The sequence below is a fragment of the Balaenoptera ricei genome, chromosome 3 (genome assembly GCF_028023285.1).
Source record: "Balaenoptera ricei isolate mBalRic1 chromosome 3, mBalRic1.hap2, whole genome shotgun sequence".
NCBI classification, from domain to species: domain Eukaryota; kingdom Metazoa; phylum Chordata; class Mammalia; order Artiodactyla; family Balaenopteridae; genus Balaenoptera; species Balaenoptera ricei.
The window spans coordinates 175,846,217-175,858,987 of NC_082641.1; the positions used below are offsets into that span (position 1 = coordinate 175,846,217).

At 38.8% G+C, this 12,771-nt stretch overlaps 1 protein-coding gene across 5 annotated transcripts in view; it reads left to right on the top strand.

Moving 5' to 3' along the window:
- Window positions 1–12,771, top strand: part of LOC132363090 (olfactory receptor 7D4-like) — a 90,633-nt gene that overhangs the window by 21,754 nt on the left and 56,108 nt on the right. For all 5 annotated transcript variants that reach the window (XM_059918493.1, XM_059918497.1, XM_059918500.1 and 2 more), the window contains exon 2: window positions 6,796–6,921. The gene's annotated coding sequence lies outside the window, so the exon portion shown is untranslated. The remainder of the gene's footprint in view (window positions 1–6,795; window positions 6,922–12,771) is intronic.

Consider the following 12,771-nt stretch of genomic DNA (forward strand, 5'->3'; position numbering starts at 1 on the left):
CAAAGTGACTCAGTTACATATGTATGTGTGTGTGTGTGTGTGTGTGTGTGTATACACACACACACACACACACACTTTCTCCATATACTTTTCCGTTATGGTTTATCACAGGATATTGAATATAATTCCCTGTGCGTAGGACCTTGTTGTTCATACATCCTACTAGTTTGCATCTGGTAATCCCAAACTCTCAATCCTTCCCTCCCCCACCCCCCTTCCCCCCTTGGCAACCACAAGTCTGTTCTCTCTGTTTTTTTTTTTTGTAGATATGTTCCTTTGTGTTGTATTTTAGATTCCACAGATAAGTGATATCATATAGTATGTGTCTTTCTCTTTCTGACTTACTTTGCTGCAAATGACATTATTTTTATGGCTGAGTAATATTCCATTGTATGTATATACCATATCTTCTTTATCCATTCATCTGTCAATGGACATTTAGGTTGTTTCCATGTCTTGGCTATTGTAAATAGTGCTGCTACAAACATAGCGGTGCATGTATCTTTTTGAATTATAGTTTTGTCTGGATATATACCCAGGAGTGGATTGCTGGGTCATATGGCAACTCTATTTTTAGTTTTTGAGGAACCTCCATACTATTTTCCATAATGGCTGCACCAAATTACATTCCCACCAACAGTGTAAGAGGGTTCCCTTTTCTCCACACCCTCTCCAACATTTATTATTTGTAGACTTTATAATGATGGCCATTCTGACAGGTGTGAAGTGGTACCTCATGTTGTTTTGATTTGCATTTCTCTAATAATTAGTGATGATGAGCATCTTTTCATGTGCCTGTTGGCCATCTGTATGTCTACTTTGGAGAAATGTCTATTTAGGTCTTCTGCCCATTTTTCGATTGGGTAGTTTGTTTTTTGTTATTGAGTTGTATGAGCTGTTTGCATATTTTGGAAATTAAGCACTTGTTGGTTGCATCATTTGCAAATAATTTCTCCCAGTCCATAGGTTGTCTTTTCATTTTGTTTATAGTTTCCTTTGCTGTGCAAAAGCTTGTAAGTTTGATTAGGTCCTATTTGTTTATTTTTGCTTTTATTTCTATTGCTTTGGGAAACTGACCTAAGAAAACATTGGTAATATTTATGTCAGAAAATGTTTTGCCTGTGTTCTCTTCTAGGAGTTTTATGGTGTCATGTCTTATATTTAAGTCTTTAAGCCATTTTGAGGTTATTTTTGTGTATGGTGTGAGGGTGTGTTCTAACTTCATTGATTTTACATGCTTCTGTCCAACCTTTCCAACACCACTTGCTGAGTAGACTATCTTTTCCTCATTGTATATTATTGCCTCCTTTGTCAAAGGTGTGTAGGTTTATTTCTTGGCTCTTTATTCTGCTCCATTGATCCGTTTGTCTGTTCTTGTGCCAATACCATGCTGTTTTGATTACTGTAGCTTTTAGTTTTGTCTGAAGTCTGGGAGGGTTATGCTTTCTGCTTTGTTCTTTTTTCTCAGGTTTGCTTTGGCAATTCTGGGTCTTTTATGGTTCCATATAAATTTTAGGATTATTTGATCTAGTTCTGTGAAAAATGTCATGGGCAATTTGATAGGGATTACATTAAATCTGTAATGCTTTGGGTAGTATGGCCATTTAAACAATATTAAGTCTTCCAATCCAAGAGCATGGGATATCTTTCCATTTCTTTGAAGCATCTTCTATATGCTTTATTAATGTTTTTTAGTTCTCAGCATGTAAGTCTTTCACCTCCTTGGTGAGGTTTATTCCTAAGTATTTTTTTTGGATGTGATTTTAAAAGGGATTGTTTGCTTACATTCCCTTTCTGATATTTCATTGTTAACATAAAGAAATGCTACTGATTTCTGTATGTTAATCTTGTATCCTGCTACCTTGCTGAATTCATTTATCAGTTCTAGTAGTTTTTGTGTGGAGTCTTTAGGGTTTTCTATATATAGTATCATGTCATCTGCATATAAATGACAATTTTACCTCTTCCCTACCAATTTGAATACCTTTTATGTCTTTCTCATGTCTGATTGCTTTGGCTAGGACTTCCAATACCATGTTGAAGAGAAGTGGTGAGAGTGGGTATCCTTGTCTTGTTTCACATTTTACTGGGAAGGCTTTCAGCTTTTATTATATTGGCTGTGGGTTTGTCATAAAAAGCTTTTATTATGTTGAGATATGTTCCCTCTATACCCACTTTAGTAAGAGTTTTTGTCATGAATGGATGTTGAATTTTATCGAATGTTTTTTCTTCATCTATTGAGATGATCATGTGGTTTCTGTCTTTTGTTGATGTGGTGTATCACGTTGATTGATTTGTGTATGTTACACCATCCTTGTGACCCTGGGATGAATCTGACTTGGTCAAGGTATATGGTCTTTTTTATGTGTTGTTGGATTCAGTTTGCCAATATTTTGTTGAGAATTTTTGCATCAGTATAAAAGATATTGGCCTGTAATTTTCTTTTTTGGTATTGTCTTTGTCTGGTTTTGGTATCAGGGTGATGGTGGCTTCATAGAATGTCTTTGGGAGTGTTCCTTTGTCTTCAGTCTTTTGGAAGAGTTTGAGAAGGATCAGTATAAATTCTTCTGTGTTTAGTAGAATTCTCTTGTGAAGCCGTCTGGCCCTGGACTTTTGTTTGTAGAGAGTTTTGTTTGTTTGTTTGTTTGTTTTTAAATTACAGATTCTACTTCACTTCTAGTGATTGGTCTCTTCAAGTTATGTATTTCTTCTTGATTCAGTTATGGTGGGCTGTATGTTTCTAGAAAGTTGTCCATTTCTTCTAGGTTGTCAAATCTGTTGGCATATAATTGTTCATAGTATTCTTTTTTTTTGTATTTCTGTGATATCAGTTGTGATTTCTCTTTCATTTTTATTTTGTTTATTTGTGTCTTCTCTCTTTTCTTCTTGGTGAGCCTGGCCAGAGGTTTGTCAATTTTGTTTACCTTTTCAAAGAACCAGCTCTTAGTTTTATTAATTTTTTTCTATTGTTTTTTAATCTGTATTTTATTTATTTCTTCTCTGATCTTTATTATCTCCTTCCTTCTGCTAACTTTAGGTTTTGTTTTTTCTTCTTTTTCTAATTCTTTTAGGTGGTGGCTTAGGTTGTTTATTTGAGATTTTTCTTGTTTCTTAAAGAAGGTCTGTATCACTGTGAACTTACCTCTAAGAACTGCTTTTGCTGCATCCCATAGATATTGTATGGTGTTTTCATTGTCATTTGCCTCAAGGTATTTTTAAATTTCTTCTTTGATTTCATCATTGACCCATTGGTTTTTTAGTAGCATGTTGTTTAGTCTCCATATAATTGATTTCTTCTTGCTTCTTCTTCTGTGGTTGATTTCTAGGTTCGTGTCACTGTGGTCAAAAAAGATTCTTGAAATAATTTCTATACTCTTAAATTTGTTGAGGCTAGTTTTCTGCCCTAGTATGTGGTCAATCCTAGAGAATGTTCCATGTACACTTGAAAAGAATGTGTATTCTGTCTTTTTTGGACGTAATGTCCTGAAAATATCATTTAAGTCTAACTGTTCTTTCGTATCATTTAGGATCTCTGTTGTCTTATTGATTTTCCGTCTTGAAGATCTGTCCATTGATGTGAGTGGGGTGTTAAACTCTCCTATTATTATTATACTCCCATCAATTTCTCCCTTTATGTCTGTTAGTATTTGTTTATGTATTTGAGTGCTCCCATATTCATTGACGAGTGTAATATCCTCTCCTTGTGTCAATCCTTTTATCATTGGATAGTGTTCTTTATCTTTCTTTATAGCCTTTGTTTTAAAGTGTATTTTGTCTGATATGAGTATTGTGACCCTCACTTTCTTGTCATTTCTGTTTGCATGAAATATCTTTTTCCATCCCCTCACTTTCAATCTATGTGTATACTTTGCCCTAAAGTGGGTCTCTTGTAGGCAGCATATTGTAGGCTCTTGTTGTTGTTTTTTTTAATCCAATCTGCCACTCTGTGTCTTTTGATTGGAGCATTTAGTCCATTGACATTAAATGTAATTGATAGGTATGTATTTATTGCCATTTTAAACATTGTTTTCTTATTGATTTTATATTTCGTCTTTGTTCCTTTTTCTTTTTCTTTTCCTTTTGTGGTTTGATGATTTTCTTTTGTATTATGCTTATGTTATTTTTTTGTGTGTGTGAATCTATTGTATATTTTTGATTCATGGTTACCCTGCTTTTCAAGTATGTTAACACTTTCCTATATCTACTTGCCTTAGACAGGTAATCATATAGGCTCCAACATTCTAGAAAAAAAAATCTACATTTTCTTATTCTCCTCCCCTACATTTTATGATTTTAATGCCCTCTTTTACATCTTCATGTTTATCCTTTGCTGTTCATTGTGGGTATCATCGCTTTCACATAAAGTTTTTGATTTTTTTTTTAATCTGTGTACTGGCTTATTTAAGTGATTTACTTTCCAATTTTGATTTTCTCTTTCCTATAGATTCTTACTTCTTTTCCATTTAGAGAAGACCTTTAAATATTTCCTTTAGGATAGATTTAGTATTGCTGTACTTGTTTAGTTATTTCTTGTCTGGGGAATTCTTTATCTCTCCTCCTATTCTAAGTGATAATCTTGCTGGGTAGAGTATCCTAGGTTGCAGATTTTTCCCTTTCTGGACTTTGAATATATCTTTCCACTCCCTTCTGGCCTGCAACGTTTCTGTAGAGAAATCAGCTGATATCCTTATGGGGATTCTCTTGTAATTAACTCTTTGTTTTTCTCTTGCTGCCTTTACAATCCTCTCTTTAACTTTTGCCATTTTTTATTATAATATGTGTTGGTGTGGGTCTGTTTGGGTTTATCTTGTTTGGGACTCTTTGTTCTTCCTGTGCATAGATATCTGTTTCCTTTAGGTTTGGGAACTTTTCAGCCATAATTTCTTCAAATACATTTTCAATCCCCTTTTCTTCTTTCTTCTCCTTGTGGGATCCCTATTGTGCATAGATTGGCATGCTTTATATTATGCCATAGTTCTCTTATAGTGTTTTCATTTGGCTTTCTGCTGGCTGTTCTGATTGGGAGATTTCCATTATTTTATCTTCCAGATCACTTATTCATTCTTCTGCATTATTCATTCTGCTTATTCATTGTCTTTAGCTCAGCTTTCGTCTTGGTGAATGAATTTTCTAATTTTTCTTGGCTCCTGCTTATAGTTTCTAGTTCCTTTTTACAATAATCTGCATTTCTATCAATAGTCCTCAATTCCTTCAATATTTTATCTCCTTTTTGAACTCAGTGTCTATTAGACTGAAGAGGTCTGTTGCATTGTTTGTTCTTTCAGGGGAATTCTCTTGATCTTTTAATTGAGAGTGGTTCCTCTGCTTCATTTCACTTATATTTTTCTTGATCTATGAGTTTAGGAGAAACAATTATTTACTGTGGTCTTGGAGGGCTATTTTTATGTGGTGGCATCCCTGTATAGCCTATGTGGGTTTAATATTTTTTTGGTGTGAGAGCTGTTTTCAGTGTGGATGCCTGCTGCCTCTTTCCTTAGTGTATGCTGGCCATTATCCCTTTGATAGGAGGAGTAACTGGTGTTGTGGTGACCAGAGCCTGCACTGGATATTGAGTGGGGCCTCCTCTTTGCTCTGTGGTTGTCACTGCCGTGTCAGGGGCCTATTCCCTAGTTGTTGAATAGAAACCCCTAGATCCATTTCTGAGTTACATTTCTGATCTGCGGTGTGAGGTAGATGGGATTGGAGCCCTCCCACTGGGAGAGAAGCCACTGAATATACCTCTGCCAGAGGTGTTCTCTGGTGAGTGTGCTCTGTTGTGTCACCTGTCATCTGTTGTGCGGGCTCACAAAGTACACTGTTGTTGGCACTGCCCTCAGCCCCGTGTCAACCTTGGGAATGCTGGCAGTTAGCCCTGGTGTCCCTCAGGCATTGTTTTCACAAGGCCACCAGCACAGATCCACTGAAGTCAGGTCCCAGGACTGCAATAGTCATGCACCTGGACCTACTGTGGGAGCTATGGAGACAGCTCAGACCCTGGCTTGGCCCAGCCCCTGTGTGCACGTGTCCATGAAGCCCACAGCTGCTAAGGCCAGTCCTGTCCCAGCTGCAGGAGCACTCGTACACTCGGATGTCCTGCAGACACTGAATTTACAAAGCCGGTGGTGGAGGTGTAAATCTGCAGCTCATGCTGCCAAGGGGAGAGATTTCATCCCTGCTTCCCAGAAAGTCTATTCTTCTACAAAATGACCTACTGCAGTCTGGTGGATGCAGTCCACCAGATGGACACATTTTGTTTTGGTAGACCTGTGTCCAGAGCTTCTTAAAGAAATAAAGTCATTGCAAGACTGAATCCCTGATGAATTCCCTCTGAAACTGGAGGCTCCTACTGGTGACAGATTACCCTGAATAATCTCAGTATTTCAGTAATTACCTCCTAATATTGCCTCTCATGATGGTGACTGCATATTTTTAATTTTGCTTGGTGTTCTTACATAGTAAGGAAGATGACTGCATTTCTCAAAGAATGTATTCATTCATCAGCATTTAGAAGTGTCTCCAATTGGCTTAGGTCTGTGCTGCAAGAAGGAAATAAACTGCTTTTAGGCTCATTCTATTGAGATAAGTTCATGTGTTACATGTTCCTTTAGAGCTGTAGCTGAAGGATATCAATCATGAGTGAGTGTAGATAGAAGAGAACCTATGACCAGTGTGTCCTGGGGGAGGTGATGAGAGACCTTGAATCCCTCTGTTGCCATGGGTCACTGGTCTCCATTCCCCACTGAACATTGGTGGAGGTCTTACTTTACTAAAGCTAGTATGTGTGTGATGGTTTAGGATTCAGTGACCTTCGCTGATGTAGCTGTGGACTTCACCCAGGAAGAGTGGACTGTACTGGACCCCTTTCAGAGAAAGCTTACAGAGATGTGATGCTGGAGAACTACAGGAACCTGACCACAGCAGGTACAGCTGCCACCATTCTTGTAGCCTCTTAGGGAACAGATGTATATGATGCACCTTCTGTGTTGCATGGTGGGTGATGTTAAATCTGAATACAGTGGAAAGTAACAGACACTGGTCTCTACATGAATGGTTTTCAATTTGGGTGGCTTGTGTAAAAATGTGGTTCTAGGACTAGCAGCATCACCATCAGTCTTAGAAATGTGCCTTCTCTTTCTCCACTTATTGAATCAAACTCTGGCCTTGGGGCCCAGTCATCTATGTTGTAATAAACACTGGACTTGATTCTCTTGGACACCAGATGTTGACAGTCACTGGTGTATTGATTTCCCCATGTGAACGAACATCTCTTTTTTTTTTTTTAAACATCTTTATTGGAGTATAATTGCTTTACAATGGTGTGTTAGTTTCTGCTTTATAACAAAGTGAATCAGTTATACATATACATATGTTCCCATATCTCTTCCCTCTTGCATCTCCCTCCCTCCCACCCTCCCTATCCCACCCCTCTAGGTGGTCACAAAGCACCGAGCTGATCTCCCTGTGCTATGCGGCTGCTTCCCACTAGCTATCTATTTTATGTTTGGTAGTGTATATATGTCCATGCCACTCTCTCACTCTGTCACATCTTACCCCTCCCCCTCCCCATATCCTCAAGTCCATTCTCTAGTAGGTCTGTGTCTTTATTCCCGTCTTGCCACTAGGTTCTTCATGACCTTTTCTTTTCCCCTTAGATTCCGTATATATGTGTTAGCATACTGTATTTGTTTTTCTCTTTCTGACTTACTTCACTCTGTATGACAGACTCTAACTCCATCCACCTCACTACAAATACCTCCATTTCATTTCTTTTTATGGCTGAGTAATATTCCATTGTATATATGTGCTACATCTTCTTTATCCATTCATCCAATGATGGACACTTAGGTTGCTTCCATGTCCTGGCTATTGTAAATAGAGCTGCAATGAACATTTTGGTACATGACTCTTTTTGAATTATGGTTTTCTCAGGGTATATGCCCAGTAGTGGGATTGCTGGGTCGTATGGTAGTTCTATTTTTAGTTTTTTAAGGAACCTCCATACTGTTCTCCATAGTGGCTCTATCAATTTACATTCCCACCAACAGTGCAAGAGGGTTCCCTTTTCTCCACACCCTCTCCAGCATTTATTGTTTCTAGATTTTTTGATGATGGCCATTCTGACCGGTGTGAGATGATATCTCATTGTAGTTTTGATTTGCATTTCTCTAATGATTAATGATGTTGAGCATTCTTTCATGTGTCTGTTGGCAATCTGTATATCTTCTTTGGAGAAATGTCTATTTAGGTCTTCTGCCCATTTTTGGATTGGGTTGTTTGTTTTTTTGTTATTGAGCCAAACATCTCTTTTTGCGCTTACTTCATTTCCCATTTCAAAAAAGTCTTAAGCTTTGTAATTGTCTATAGCAATCTGAACATGGGCTTCAGGGGCCAGAGAGAAACGATCTTTTTGGAGAACAGAAAGAGGTGAATTTTCATTTTTATCTCTTCTGAAATAATTTTACCACTTTTTTGGAAATATAGGACCTGATTCATTGGACAGTTTCTCATATTTTGCAGGATCTTTTTCCATTAATATATCTTTGCTCATGAGCAGGGTATCAATTGTTCAAACTCTCTCTGATCTCTTGATTGGAACAAGAAGATTTGAGGACAGTGGAGAGAATAGGAGTCCTCCAAGGTGAGTGATTCCCTGGTCAATGAAAATTTCTGTGTCTTTGGAATTATAATAAGGAAACATGAAGTGTTACGAAAAGACAACCCTCAGAATGGGAGAAAATATTTGCAAATGAAGCAACTGACAAAGGATTAATCTCCAAAATTTACAAGCAGCTCATGCAGCTCAATATTAAAAAAAACAAACAACCCAATCCAAAAATGGGCAGAAGACCTAAATAGACATTTCTCCATAGAAGATATACAGATTGCTAACAGACACATGAAAGAATGCTCAACATCATTAATCATTAGAGAAATGCAAATCAAAACTACAATGAGATATCATCTCACACCAGTCAGAATGGCCATCATCAAAGAATCTACAAACAATAAATGCTGGAGAGAGTGTGGAGAAAAGGGAACCCTCTTGCACTGTTGGTGGGAATGTAAATTGATACAGCCACTATGGAGAACAGTATTGACTTTCCTTAAAAAACTAAAAATAGAACTACCATACGACCCAGCAATCCCACTACTGGGCGTATACCCTGAGAAAACCATAATTCAAAAAGAGTCATGTACCAAAATGTTCATTGCAGCTCTATTTACAATAGCCAGGACATGGAAGCAACCTAAGTGTCCATCATTGGATGAATGGATAAAGAAAATGTGGCACATATATACAATGGAATATCTCAGCCATAAAAAGGAACGAAACTGAGTTATTTGTAGTGAGGTGGATGGAGTTAGAGTCTGTCATACAGAGTGAAGTAAGTCAGAAAGAGAAAAACAAATACCGTATGCTAACACGCAGGTATGGAATCTAAAACAACAAAAAAAAGAATGGTCATGAAGAACCTAGGGGCAAGATGGGAATAAAGATGCATACTTACTAGAGAATGGACTTGAGGATATGGGGAAGGGGAAGGGGAAGCTGTGACAAAGTGAGAGAGTGGCATGGACATATATACACTACCAAACATAAAATAGATAGCTAGTGGGAAGCAGCCGCATAGCACAGGGAGATCAGCTCGGTGCTTTGTGACCACCTAGAGGGGCGGGATAGGGAGGGTGGGAGGGAGGGAGATGCAAGAGGGAAGAGATATGGGGACATATGTATATGTATAACTGATTCACTTTGTTATAAAGCAGAAACTAACACACCATTCTAAAGCAATTATACTCCAATAAAGATGGTAAAAAAAAAAAAAAAAGAAACATTTCAAGATGTGCTTTCTCTCAGCAGGCTGAGGTCATTGGTCTCTGATGTTTTAGGATATATTCAAATTGTCATACGTAGTTACTTCACATTTACTCAAAATTTCCTCTGAGTTCACAAAATGGCTTGTTCTGTTTCTTTTTTTAAGTTTATCATTTTTATGTATGCTATTTTTCCAAACATTCCTCCTTTCCTTTACTGATAATATTTAGTCTTTTTTCCCCATCATATCTTTTAAATTCGCTACTGTATTTTGACTCTGCATGCCTAGCATTCTTAAACATTTGGCGAACCCAAACTCCTCAAATCTGTTATGTGTTTTTTTTTAGTATCTTTAATTTGGAAGTAAATAAAAACGATATTATTTTTAACTTCTTCAACGTACTCTTTGTTTCTGGAAACTCTTATATTTGTTATTCTTTTTTTTATGGGAAATGCAACTTAAAATCAAAGACTCAACAATTCAGCAGGATATTCTGGGGGGGAAAACATCTGTTGGGATGGTAACAGTAACACTGGTAAGTTTGAAACATCATATCATTTTTCCACATTTAGAAAAGAATGGGAATTTTATTAGTTATGGCATGAGCACAGGTGATAGATGTTTGCGATAAGTGGCATTCTCCCAGGGGAGAGCCATGTCTCTGGCGAGATATTCTGAATACAGTAAGTCCCCTACATATGAACCTTCAAGTTGTGAACTTTCAAAGATGCGAAAGTGCGTTCACATGTCCAATCACGTGAGTTAGTTCACGTGTCTGGCATATATTGTCATATGCGTGCATCCTCTATAAGTGGTTGTGCTTTTGTGTACTGTACAGTACTGTATAGAGTACAGTAGTACAGTATCTTTATTTCAAGCCCAGGATGTCTGGAAGGAAGCATAAAAGCAGTGGTGATATAGCTGGTACTTCTAAGAAGTGCCAAGTGTTAACAATGGAAACATAAAAGTGAAAATAACTGAGAGAGCGGAGTGAGGTGAAAAGATGGTAGATGTCACTCGTTCTTACAACATGAATCATTCAACCATTGGCATGATTCTAAAGAACAAGGACAAGATCATGGATCATGTGAAGTCTGCTGTGCCAATGATGTCAACAATAATATCGAAGAAGTGTGGAAAAGTGATGGAGGAGATGGAGAAACTTCTCAGGGTGTGGATGCAGGATCAGCATCAGCGTTGAGTCCTGCTCAGCTTAATGCTGATTCAAGAGAAAGCTAAAAGCCTTTATGAAGACTTGAAGAAGTAACATGGCGAAGAATCAGAGGGCCATGATTCTTCGCACCAGGGAAGTCCCCTGAGCAGGTTTTTAATGTGGATGAGACAGGACGGTACTGGAAGAGGATGCCAGACTGAAGTTACATCAGTAAGGAGGAAAAGTTGATGCCAGGCTAGAAAGCAGCAAAAGGTAAGCTAGGACTTCCCTGGAGGTGCAGTGGTTAAGAAGCCACCTGCCAATGCAGGGGACATGGGTTCGATCCCTGGTCCGGGAAGATCCCACATGCCGCAGAGCAACTAACCCCGTGAGCCACAACTACTGAGCCCACACGCCTAGGGCCTGTGCTCTGCAACAAGAGAAGCCACTGCGATGATATGCCCGCACACCGCAATGAAGAGTAGCCCCCGCTCGCTGCAACTAGAGAAAGCTCGTGCACAGCAATGAAGACCCAATGCAGCCAAAAATAAATAAATAAATGAATGAATGAATGAATGAATGAATGTATTAAAAAACCCAAAAAGGTAGGCTAACTCTTGTTTGGTGGCAGTGCTTCCAGGGATATGAAGCTGAAGCCTCTCTTAGTTTATCATTGAGAGAACCCAAGAGCCCTTAAAAACATAGCCAAGGGCTTTCTTTCTGTTGTGTGGAAGAGTAACCCCAAAGCTTGTGTTACACAGGCCATTTTCCAGGACTGGTTTCTCCACCACTTTATCCCGGAGGTAGAGAAATACTGCTTGGAGAAGGATGCCCCATTTAACATTCTTTTGCTGCTTGACAGTGCTCTGTGCCACCCCCGATTCATGGACGGCTTTCATCCCAACGTCACAGTAGTGCATCTGCCACTGAATAGTACATCGCTCATCCAACCTATGGACCAGGGAGTTAAAGTGACTTTCAAGAAATGTTATTTATGTCACACTTTTTGTCAGGCAGTAAAGGCAAGTGACAATCAGGAACAATCGTGTGACAATTTTGGAAGGACTGTAACATCTACAAGGCCATAAAAATCATTGACTTTGCTTGGAATGAGGTTATGGCCATCACCATGAATGGGGTTTGGAAGAACCTTTGCCTGAAGTTTGTTCATGATTTTCATGGATTTGAGAAGGTGATGAGTAGCCCAAAGAGGTCTTCAGCAACTTAGTGACCCTCAGGGAGAATCTGGAGCTAGATGTGCAAGAGGACAACTTTACTGAACTCCTTGCTATGCAACATGAGGAGTTTACTAATGAAGACTAATGATGGAATTGGAGGCCCAGAGAAAGGTTGAAGAGAGACAAGAGGAAGAAGAAGTAACTGAAGAACTGAAGAGATTCACCATGCAGGAAATGGCAAGGGGATTTTCTTATTTGTGGAGGCACTGTTAGATTTTGAGGCACAGGACCCGAATGTAGAATGGTACACGAAGGCTGCTGCAGCTGTGCAGAATGCAGTCCAGTGCTACTATGTCATCCATGATGAGGGAAAAAGAGCTATTACCCAGACATCACTGGATCACTTTTTCAAGAGGATAGATAGAATTGAATCCAGCAAGGAACCAGAACCTGTGCCATCAGCATCAGGCATGAGTGAAATTGCAGCTTGCCCTCCATCTCCTATTGCTGATGATTCTTCAACTCTACCATCTCCCACCTCCCCTCCCTCCTCCAGTCAGTAATTCTTCTTGCCTGCTCACTTGATGCCAGCCCCTGTATGCCAGCTGTTATACTGTACTAC